The following is a 13,107-nucleotide window of genomic DNA, read 5'->3' on the forward strand; positions in this document are numbered from 1 at the left end:
ATACTTAGTGGAAGATATACCTGAGAACACCACAGTCGGAAGTAAAGATTTGGTAACAGTTTAATAAAATGACAAGTGCTGACTTAATCAGGCCACAGTTGTTTAGACATGGTTACAAATGTATAACTTATAAAGCTGAAAGGTCTACTATGCAATATAGGCCTACTTGTAAACACACTCACAAGTGAAAGTAAAAGCCAACCCCAGATTTAGTCTCGTTTTTTGCCTCACTGTATTTGTGGCTTTTTCTGGCACTGTGTTTCATGGATGACAACTGGTTACAGTCTGGCACCTGGTTGATACCTTTCTTAAGTCCTGACCAGAGTTGGGTATAACGCGTTACAAATTAAGTTAGAAAGTAACGCCTTAGAGTACTTTGATTACTTTTTGCAGTAACGAGTAACCTAACGCGTTAGTTTGCTGTTTGAGTAATCAAATACTTAAGTACATTTTCAATCAAGACATCAGTTACTTCCGTTACTTTTAGAATGCTGGTCCTTCAGCTCCGAATCAGCAACGGCTGTTTGGGTCTAATAACGGAGATAAAACCTAATAGTCTGAAAGAAGCCATGGAGCTCGTGGCTCGCTACGTGGTCAGAGAAATGCTGCTCATGTCCTATTTTTATTACTTTCACTATTATTTGAGTCACTGCCAGAACTGTGTCTGTTCATGTGCCAGCCGACATGTTGTTGTAGTCACCTAAAAGCGTCAGCAGATGGCAGGAGCTACATTTGAAGCGCCATACGTAAACTATCAAGCTACTGTATCTTCCACAGGAAGTTCTGACAAATGTTTCAGAATAAAAGCCTATTTAGAAAATGGAGGGATTCTCTCAGTCGAGGTTATAAGGCGCTTTTAATTTGAAACAAGTGTTGAGTTTGAAATGACGGTGCGACGTGTTAACTTTACAAAGACAACGGAGCGGATAAAAAGTAAATATATAAACACACAGAGGGATTAATAAATAACGGACTGTCTATAATGTAGTTTGTTTCAAATGAAGCTGGGAGCCTCTGCAGTTGTGGTGAGTAAAAGCCGCTATTTGTTAATGTTATTACTTTATGTCCGACCGTGAGGATGTACCATTGTTTGCTAGCTTGATGCTAATGACAGTAAGGTTAACCCAGCGGGTTGACAAAGTGCCTCTGCTGTTTCACACCATCATTTCCCCCTTTTACTCTGTGTGGTAACATCCCTAGAGGAAATATTAAAAATGCTGGGGTGTTGTTGTCATACACTTGTCTACGGCAGCAGATCATTCTGTGTTTCTACTGGTCAAAGTGACGGCTGTGATGGGAGAATTGGATCTCAGTGAAGGGCAAGTGGTCCATAACTTTAATTTTGGAGACAAAAAAATGTAGGTTTAGCGCCCTGTGGTCCATTGCCCAATAGGAAGTGTAGAATACTCAAAAGTACTTTAAAAGTGCTTGAGTTACTTTTCTCAGGGACTAACGTTGGAAGTATTTTTAAAGTAACTGAGTTACTTTACTCAGAGAGTAACGCAGTAAAGTAACTGGTTACTTTTTTAAAAAGTAACGCAGTAATGTACTTTGATTACTTTTAAAGTAACCCTTACCCAACACTGGTCCTGACCTCAACTGAGTGCTGTGGTGGTACACACCTATAAACGCTGTGAACACAGAAAATAAAAAGAAAATGCAGGCAAAGGACAGAGTCTCTGCAGATACATACACTGCCACACACTTCTAGTGGGTCATACAGTAAGTGATGGTTGAGAGGGTTTTTCTTCCGTATGGTACCGAACACTGTTTTTAAGGTGAAGTTCTGCATAGTATATCTTTAAGTCCGATATGAACCACATACTTTGTTGTTTCTTGGTTTAGATAAAAGAAATAACTGCAATAAGGAGTTAGATTAATCCAATGAATGAAATGCATATTTGGACATATGTAGTTTTTTTCCCCTTTCCACTTCATTTTTTTCCCACAAAATCCGATTCTATTCATGGTGGTTACTGAGCCAGTACAAACCCCAGTGCTGGGGATCTAATCTCAGAAAGCCATGACACCCTGCCAGATCAGCAAACTTGCTGTTGCTGCCTTAGCACAGCTTAGATTCAGTGCTGGTGCTGGCCAACAGCCCACTGTGACCTCTGGTGCTGGGATTTACTCTGGCTGAATTTGTACTGATACTGAAGGTAACTAAAGCTAACTGATGGTCATTTACTGTACTGGAGCTGTAGCTTGCTATCCTCCCGGCAAAGTAGTCCATAATGGCAGGGAGAGAGGCAGAAGGACCACAGGGTGTTGTAGCTAGCTAATCTTTGACTCATTTGTGGTTTGATAAACAGAGAGAGAAAGAGCGGGGCAAGGTAAGGCTGCACTGCACAATCAATGAAATTTTTTTTTAAAAAAGAAGAAAAAAAATCAATGTTGATGCTGTAGCAGGCTGCCACAAATAAATCGATGTTTGGGAAACACTGCACTTGCAGTATTAATAATGAGTTACAGAAATAATGTTGAGAAAGGGAGGTAGGAGGAATCAGTTATTTCATATAATCACTACAAACTGGATGGACAAGGTTCATAATTAATTACTTTTTTGTGTTATGTTGGACATGGGCTGGAGCCGTGCAGAAGAGGAAAAACACACATTGATGGTATGTCATTGCCATACATCTCAGCTGCAAACTCTATTCTTTCTATAGCTGTGGATTATCAGCAGCCTAGCTGTTCAAAGTGATGGAGCAGCTGATTGGTGCCGCTTGTTGGTTTATGCAGATGTCAGAGTCTGGGCTACTGTCCAAACAGACCATGACCTTCCCACTTCCACAGACATCGGACTCATTTTCATGTTAATCCCCAGCGATTGTGGTGCTTGTACTGAGGCTCAGTATTATTCATTCATTGCTTTTCTGTGATCTTGCTGAAATCCTTTCCCTTCCACAACCAACACACATTACTGAACCTGCAGACAACAGAATGTTTAACCCTTTTGCTTCCTGGACTCAAAAAACAGGAGACCTGTTAAGTGTCCTTCTACCTCATACTGATATTACGTTTTAGCAGCACAGTGGTGTTTTGAGCTAAACACTAACAACAGCATGCTAAGATGCTCACAATGACAGACATGTTGCAGGGAGATGGTTTACCCAGTTCACCATCTTACTTTGGTGTGTTACATTTGGACAAGTTGAAAATCTGATCAATGATGTAAAGTTTAGGTTGTGAGGGAGACACAAATGTGTGCACCAAATTTCATAGTAGTTCACCTGTTGAGACCTTTCACTCAAACCTACAAGTGTCAGCCTCGAGGTGACACTTGAGGAAAAAGTCAGTAGAAAAACAAAATCATTAGGATTCATTAGAACATGTTATTCAGCTTGGCATTTAGTTCAAGTCATAAGATTTGGAAACCAGTTTGAGCTGAGTAAATGCTTAGTAATGGTCTAGGCAATCTGTGGCCACACTGCAGGCATTTGTAATACTGACCTACATGTTGGCCAGATGGGATTTAACAGGCTAAAAGAAGCTGGCAGGCCAGTCAGCTGATAACCAAAGTCCTGATACTACATCACAGGAATAGGGGCCAGATGTGTACCCACAGTACCTGTCTATGGTAAAATGGTAAATGTACTGCACTGGTATAGCACCTTTCTAGTCTTCTGAGCACTCAAAGCGCTTTTTACATGATGTCACATTCATCCATTCACACAATGGTGGCCGAGCCTACCGTACATGGTGCACTCTGCTACTCAGTTACCACTGACAAGCTGTCAGATGGAGTGGCCATCAGGAGCAATTTGGGGTTCAGTATCTAGCCCAAGGATGCTTTGATATGCAGATCGCCAATATTCTGATTAGTGGACCACCCACTCACCTATTAGCCGCTTGACTGTTGCAGCTAGAGTAGATGTGCATTAAAGGATAACTTTGACTTTAACATTAACTTCATCTAACCAAATTTGAGGTATAGTGCAACATAAAATAACATGTTTTCATAGCAATCTCTGTGTCTCTGGGGGCTGCTTAGAAACTTGCTGTTCTTCCACGAACCAGTGACGGCACTGATGCTCAGAAGAACTACAAGTTATTTCGGCTTATATTTCTAGTCTTCACCTGTGGGTATCCAGGGGGCGGGCTCTACATGCATCCAAAAACAAATCTTCCTTCTTGTTACACATCGCAAACTAGCTGCACGTTTACCAAAACAACAACATTTAGTATGATTGCAGAGGATTATGGATGAGGATATTTGTCTCGCCGAAGGAGGAAATGCAGTGGGGAGCAGCTGAGGTTGCAACTAAGCTGTACAAGAGGGCACCACCCGTGGGGGACACTCCAGCACCTGAGCTGCTGAGAGCAAACACAGACTGGTGATGCCTTTGACAGAAACTGAATAATTCTGCTGTACTGAGTTTCAGCAGAGACAGTTTTTGTCAGATGCTGTTGCCAACTACAAACCAGAGAGAGCTCGTGTGCATTACTATGCATGAAAGTTTCACTCCTTACTTGGACAGGTGTGCTGGAGACTGTGGTTGGACTGCCTGTTTTTCTATACATTTTCTATGGTTTCTGCCTCCAATGAATGAGTGAGAGCCCCTGCTCCACCATAAGCTCAGAGAGAGTGGGGAAATACAGCGTGTAGAGAATTTCATATCGGTGAACTAATGATTTGTTGCGGCTAAACCAGAGTTAGTGATTTTTGGAACGGTGGACTAACAAACCATGATGGTTTTAGTGAGTTTTATTTTGTTTGAACGAGGTGCTTGAATGTATCGGCCATCGCTGGTTGTTGGGCTAACTGTGGCTGGTTGGAAAATCACTTGTTCAGGATCGCGAAGATAAACTTTTGACTTAATTTAGAATTTTTGTAAACGAAGCTATGTTTGTGACACCCACGCCCATGTGGTGAGCAGGTTTGGGGAGTATTTGGGGGTTGAGCATCAGGAGCTCAGGCGCAATGCATCCTCGTACATGTAGGCATTACAATAACTGTTGTGTAAGAAGGAATACTCAGAAAAACACATTCTGTCAATAAAGCAAACACTGAGGAATTGACTGCAGTACCTTTAACGCTGATTGGATGTCTACTTAGATTGAAGCAAATTCCTCCTTTAAGAGGTAGTTCCACTGATTGATATTAGCTGGTGGCTTACTGACCAATGTCCATGGAAAATACTGCAGCAGCATTAATGCAGTTTTTTACCAGAGAGCAGTGAAGTAACAATTCACCTTCATAAATGCTGAAAACCTGTCCTGATCCAATAAATTAACACATCACTAATTGAGCGCTTCATTATCTGTGGACAGGCTGTTCCTGAGTTGAAGGTCTCCTGAATCAGTTTTATCTGATGATGTTAAATTCAACCTGCTGGAGCAGAGTCAACCTTGACAAGACGCTGCATACTCAGCATTAACAGATGTGCTTTGGACTGCAGTGTGATCATATTGACGAGATGGCTGGCCAGGATCTTAGGCCATCTAAGGCCAAGGTATCTTAGCTTATCACAGGTATTCTGTCTGTGGATGTGAGGAGAACTGCAGGTCAGTTCTGCTGTTTTCAGATTCTTCAGGTTTGTTTGGTGCTTTTGCAAAAGATCTGCCCCTACAATCAGTCTTGTTCCAGTGACCCATGACCTTTGACTACTTCTTGTTGCTCATGATGTTGGTGATTAGCAGAAAAGGAAGATTATTTTAAAGTTTTTAATGTTATGGTGTAGAATTTATTTCACACATAACAGCATTTAGAGAGAATTCATTTATTATCCATGAAGCATGGATATGAATAACGAAAGTCAAGCAAATGAGAGGTAAAAGTATTCAAAGGAAATTCAGAAAAATCCCACAAACATCCCAAATGCCTTTACAATAATTCAAAATGAATTGTACATGGTATATTGTATGTGTCTGAGCAAGGTAATTGTAGCAGAAGAGTAGTCAGAGAGGTAGAGGTGTTATTTCAGCACTAGTGCATGCTGCACTAATCACAAGAATAAGAACTACAGTAGTTTCTACTTTTACAGGTCAACCTAAACACATGTGATATAATGTAATGTAACTGCCCTGCAATAAACTGTGTATTTATTTACTGTATAAGACAAGTGTTGAGAACTCTAACTCATTTTAGAAGTTATTCACTGTTGAATGATCTGTTTCATATCAAAAGGTGTTTATAATACCTTGTCCCCATTGACATAAATAAACTAAGTATAAGCTCCATAACATTTGCAATAATTGTGTGGCTGTTGCATTTGATTGCATTAGATATTGCTACCCAGTAAGTACCCAGTAAACTTGAAACATATCATGTGTGTTAAAGGGAAAATTTCGGTTTATTTCAACCTGTCTCCTATCGTCCTAAATTTGTTTCAAGTGACTAGTGACATAAAAATAATAGTTATCATGTTAGCCGTTAGCCTAGATACAGCTGGCGCGCATAGTAGCATCAGACCTGTTAAAACGTAAGTGAACAGGCATACTTCAAGTGCAAAGTTAGTCCACTAAACAAGCTTTTTTTCCACAAAGACCACCTCATATCGTTAAGATAAATGTCAGAGAACATATAGAAAACAACATGTAAATGTGTTGTCTTACCTTACCTGCCATGTTTGTTTACATTTAGCTCTGCTTTCCAAAGCGCAGCCGAAATATTGTGAGAACAAGCAGCGATCTCATACCGTGCCTGAAATCTTGCGAGAACAGGCAGCAACAGCTGGAAGGCAGAACCGGACAGTAGCCTGAAAAGTTCATTCATTTATTTTATGAAAGATTTATAGAATAATGGCTGACTTTTTGCCAGACTTCGACTTTGTGGAGGAGGAATTTGATTTTGCAGAGTTTGATGGCCGCCCTTATTTATTTGAGCCAGAATACACTGAGGAAGAGCTTTGTGAAATTGAAGAACGGAAGAGGACAGAGAGAGAGGCACAACAGGTAGAGGACGAGAGAGGAGGAATGGCTGCTGCAAGGCTGAGTGGCTCTGGAGATTGGTGGTGTACCTGTGAATGCTGTACCCCAATGCCCACAGAAGAGGAATGCCTCTGTTGCAAGGAATGGGACCGGTTACAGCCTTATTTTCAAGGTCTGGATGTGACCGAGGACGAGACACCTGGAGTAGTATCCAGCTGGGCTTTATCTAGAGCTGGTGAGATATATTTCGGCTGCGCTTTGGAAAGCAGAGCTAAATGGTAAACAACAAAAATGGCACCACACCGGTAAGGTAAGACAACATGTTTACATGTCGTTTTCTTTAGTGGACTAACTTTGCACTTGAAGTATGCCCGTTCACTTACAGTACAGGCCAAAAGTTTGGACACACCTTCTCATTCAATGCGTTTTCTTTATTTTCATGACTATTTACATTGTAGATTCTCACTGAAGGCATCAAAACTATGAATGAACACGTGGAGCTATGTACTTAACAAAAAAAGGTGAAATAACTGAAAACATGTTTTATATTCTAGTTTCTTCAAAATAGCCACCCTTTGCTCTGATTACTGCTTTGCACACTCTTGGCATTCTCTCCATGAGCTTCAAGAGGTAGTCACCTGAAATGGTTTCCACTTCACAGGTGTGCCTTATCAGGGTTAATTAGTGGAATTTCTTGCTTTATCAATGGGGTTGGGACCATCAGTTGTGTTGTGCAGAAGTCAGGTTAATACACAGCCGACAGCCCTATTGGACAACTGTTAAAATTCATATTATGGCAAGAATCAATCAGCTAACTAAAGAAAAATGAGTGGCCATCATTACTTTAAGAAATGAAGGTCAGTCAGTCCGGAAAATTGCAAAAACTTTAAATGTGTCCCCAAGTGGAGTCGCAAAAACCATCAAGCGCTACAACCAAACTGGCACACATGAGGACTGACCCAGGAAAGGAAGACCAAGAGTCACCTCTGCTTCTGAGGATAAGTTCATCCGAGTCACCAGCCTCAGAAATCGCAAGTTAACAGCAGCTCAGATCAGAGACCAGATGAATGCCACACAGAGTTCTAGCAGCAGACCCATCTCTAGAACAACTGTTAAGAGGAGACTGCATGAATCAGGCCTTCATGGTCAAATAGCTGCTAGGAAACCACTGCTAAGGAGAGGCAACAAGCAGAAGAGATTTGTTTGGGCCAAGAAACACAAGGAATGGACATTAGACCAGTGGAAATCTGTGCTTTGGTCTGATGAGTCCAAATTTGAGATCTTTGGTTCCAACCGCCGTGTCTTTGTGAGGCGCAGAAAAGGTGAACGGATGGATTCCACATGCCTGGTTCCCACTGTGAAGCATGGAGGAGGAGGTGTGATGGTGTGGGGTGTTTTGCTGGTGACACTGTTGGGGATTTATTCAAAATTGAAGGCACACTGAACCAGCATGGCTACCACAGCATCCTGCAGCGACATGCCATCCCATCCGGTTTGCGTTTAGTTGGACGATCATTTATTTTTCAACAGGACAATGACCCCAAACACACCTCCAGGCTGTGTAAGGGCTATTTGACCAAGAAGGAGAGTGATGGAGTGCTGCGGCAGATGACCTGGCCTCCACAGTCACCGGACCTGAACCCAATGGAGATGGTTTGGGGTGAGCTGGACCGCAGAGTGAAGGCAAAGGGGCCAACAAGTGCTAAACACCTCTGGGAACTCCTTCAAGACTGTTGGAAAACCATTTCAGGTGACTACCTCTTGAAGCTCATGGAGAGAATGCCAAGAGTGTGCAAAGCAGTAATCAGAGCAAAGGGTGGCTATTTTGAAGAAACTAGAATATAAAACATGTTTTCAGTTATTTCACCTTTTTTGTTAAGTACATAACTCCACATGTGTTCATTCATAGTTTTGATGCCTTCAGTGAGAATCTACAATGTAAATAGTCATAAAAATAAAGAAAACGCATTGAATGAGAAGGTGTGTCCAAACTTTTGGCCTGTACTGTACGTTTTAACAGGTCTGATGCTACGGCTGTATCTAGGCTAATGGCTAACATGCTAACTATTATTTCTATGTCACTAGTCACTTGAAACAAATTTAGGACGAGGAGACAGGTTGAAATAAACCGAAATTTAAATGACAGCACTGGAAAACTTTGAGAAGCAAATTAAAATTTAAAGTTACACTTGAAAGCCTACCCCAAATTCACTTTATTCACTATTTTGAGTTTTTCACCACTGTGTCTATGATGAAGTCTGTAGTTTTTTCCATACATAGACCTTATAGATAGAGTCAAAGGTGACACCGTCCTTTGAAAGTCTACACTTTGCAAGGCTCTCTAACTGTTATGTATTGTGCATTACTGTATATTGTGTTGCATTGTGCTTTAATACTGGACAGTTTAACTGCAGGTCTAGACACCTGCTGGCAGTGTAAGCTGTTAGTAGTCTCTGATGGGCAGTCAGGGGTATAGAGTAGAGAAAAATGGCTTCTTCCCAGTGGCCTGCATTCTAAAAATATCTGGAGTTGCCCCCCTTCAAAATAGATCACAGATGATTTTTCTTTTCCTGATACATGGCAAAAAGTTGTGCCGAACTGTCTGTCATCTGCGCTCAACTGTGTAATGTAGCTGACTAAGTCAGAGCAGATGAGCGCCAAGTACCTACCACTTGATAACAGATAAAGCTAGTTAATACTTTACCAGTGGTTTGGATGGAGTGTTTCATTTTTTGATCAATTTTCAAATCTGTGCTAATTAAATAATATCTTGACTAGGATTTCTGCACTGCAAAAGGTCTGATTTATTCACGTGTATTGAGACAGGAAGTTTCCAGCTTGTTTATTTGCCTTTTATTATTTCTGCGGAAATACCACATTTCACATATTATGTGGGTTTTTATTCATGCAAACAGCATTGCATTAGTGATGGCGATGTTAAAGCAGGCAGCCCTGTTGAAATGGAGACGCAAATCCCTGCGACACCATTTATGGTCCCCGGTAAAGGATAAAGCCTACTGACAGGTGATCTCCTGACATGTATTCTAGCGCCATCATGAGGTTGATATTTGTATGAAGTTAGTGGATAGATTGCCATGATATTTAGTATACGTTCATCTTTCCCTTCAGGATGAATTTTAATAATTTTAGTGATCCTGACTTTTCATCGAGAGCCATCAGGTCAAATTTTTCATTTGTCCATTACTTTGGTTTATGATCAAATACCAGAAAAACTTAAGTCTTAGCCACGTTAGTGTTCTGACATTAGCCCACAAGGATTCATCAGTTCGACAGATTGAGGGCCGTCCCAGGCATTAATTTTCTGTTGATTGTACCCATCTTGGTGTCACATGAGAGATAATGATAAGGTCATATAGGAGTCATGTGACAGTCATCTACAGGAGTAAACTACGGTGTGAATGGGTTCAGATCACTGCGGGATATCTGGACAGCAATCATCAGTTCTGCCTGATTGCACAACTGATGAAGCCTCATATGAGATGCTGCATTGACTGGTGTGCTACAAATCTGATTGGACAGACTCTCAGTTACTCTTGAATTCAACAGTATGTCAGTTTTTCTACTACTCACTTTCATTACATGTGCATATTTCCCTTAATTTTCCACTAAAGTGGAAGCTGTTGAAGAAGCAGGTTAAGTCATCCCCTGCCTTACAATTATTTTATAATCTGAAGTTGTGTCAGTGCCTCAGCAGCAGGGTTACACTAATACTGTTTTAAGACAGAAGTCTGATACAGATTCCTTTGGACTGAAACTGCCAGTTGACAATATTTTGCACAGTGATCAGTATGTTTAAATATGACCACAGCAAGTATTCATTGTTATTTCAGAGAACTGTATCCTGGTCAGGGTGGAAAAGCCTCTGAAGCAGAATTTTATAAGAAGTATCTCCTCACTATTTAAATTGCTCCTGAAACCTGACACCTCTTAGCCTTCACAAGTGCATCAATATTTGGTGTGCAGTCATTTAGCCATCTAGTGGGCTGGCTTAGACCCTTTGGCGGGCCAGTGTGACACCCCTGATATATAGTCATTACAATTTAGAAGTAGTTTTTTTTATTTTTTTTTATACCTATAGTATATGCTAAATTCCAGAATCCATAATACTACATCAACACAAGAAGATAAGAGCACAAGAGTACATACTTTACATGAAAAGAAGATAGGCTGAGGACTGTAGACTGCATTTACTCCAGTGTCTCTAACAAATAATCCAGACAGTACTCTTTTCAGAGCCTTTCGTTGCATGTTTAAGTATAATGGTAACAGCCTTATTCATATCATATGCAGATATCATGACTATTGCAGACCCACTGTGCCTTGGTTATGAGTACCCTCTAGTGGTAAACAAAATCATACATGCAGATATAGAATGTTATTTTGGAGAGTTACAATACAGACCTGATTTTAGGAGAAAATATATATCAATGAGAACAGACAATTTTTTTTTGTTAAACTATAAAGGAGGATGTATGCTTTGCCAAAGAAAGAACTATACCACTGACATGCTGTTTTCATGATATATAGCATCACTACTCATATGGGGACACAATTACCCCTTAGAGTACTTCAGAATGAGATTAAAAATAAAAAAACAACAACCTTATTTACAAAAATATCAGTCATGCATAATTCCTAAAATAATTATGTTATAAAAATTGAAATAATAAATGTAAATGTTAGTTTGATAAACCACATTTCATATGCAGTAATTCTACCTTCATACACAGTCATATGCAGTTTTCTGGTAATGGGGGTACTTGGCTGAAAAAATATTTCAAAATAGGTACATTACTGAAATAAGTTTGAGACCTACCGATATATGATATACTGTATATTGTACTGTATATGTAGTGCATATATAGAGTGGATGCAGGGATTATGTTAATTTGTAGGTCGGCCTGGAAGTTTGCACAGCCTTGGTTCCCTGGACAAAAATCCTATGGGATTTTATAAAATTGTTGCAGAAAAGTTAGTTCAGCAAGATAATCATACCAAATAAATACCACTTTTGTGATTTTTGAAGTGTTAATGCAAGTGGCAGAAGTAAAATTTAACATTAGGCTATGAACAAACGTCGCCACCATGTAAAGCCATGTCCGGCGTGATGACCTTCTGTAGCCTCATTTAGCCACTTGTTAGCAACCGCTTTTTTTAAGACACATAAAAGCTTCAAAATTCATGACGTATTTTATGTTGTAGAATAAAACATGAAAGTCTCTTAAGTTTGTGTTAACCACATACCTTATTTCAGGCATCTTACCAAAAACCCATTGACTTTAAGATGAGAGAACCAGGAATGCTTAAACACTCACTCGTGCACCACTGTATTATAGGATACTATTAAAGATGCAAACGTTCCTGATGTTCTATGAAGTAAGTTCAAAATAATAACACCATCTCAATTCTAAGTAACCCTCAAGAATAAGTAATTTATTCAGGTTAGATCACTTACTTAAAGGTACACTCTATAATCCCAAAGCAAACAACACCAAAAGTCAAAAAACAGTATTTGAACCTGATGTTGGTCCCAAAGTGACTAACAGATCTTTCAAAAATAAGAAAAAATAGCACAAAACAGCAATTAGAATTAATCATTATGAATTGTTTCTGATAAGTGAAAAGGTTTGTTAACATCTCTCGCAAACAACTTCATTCTCTCAAGAGAATTCAGAGAGGAGAGATTCAACTCAAAGGTCAACATATTTGAGAGAACAATGCAGCAGTCGGCGTGAGCTTGAGTTTTCATTTGAGCTTGGCCTTGAGTGCAAAGGCATGAAATCAGTGCTTGGTTCTACGTGTGGTTTTAAAATAAATGAAATTGTCATTTTAGGCCTTCATTAAGCTTTTATAAGGATTTACTCACATAGGTCTTCATTCCTAAACAACAAACTAGGTAATGTGGCTGTGACTTCTGAACTAACCCACATGTTTCAAGGTAGAGAGAGCCACCCTCACCGTACAAATGATGAGGTGGACCTGCATGAACGTTTGAATCTAAGTCTTCTTTTTCTACTATTAGTCATTTGACTCAAAAAACTTTCATCCACATAAAATATTTCTTACATTCTTTAAGGATATCACAAAAGTTTAGTGAAAGAACATTCAGTTATGTGGACCTTATCTTCCTCCCATTCCTAATATTTTCCTCCATGGCCCATTCATCAAGCCATTCCACCAGTTATATTTCTTTTTATGGCTTTGACTCTCTAC

Source organism: Epinephelus fuscoguttatus, linkage group LG2 (assembly GCF_011397635.1).
Source record: "Epinephelus fuscoguttatus linkage group LG2, E.fuscoguttatus.final_Chr_v1".
Taxonomy (NCBI): domain Eukaryota; kingdom Metazoa; phylum Chordata; class Actinopteri; order Perciformes; family Serranidae; genus Epinephelus; species Epinephelus fuscoguttatus.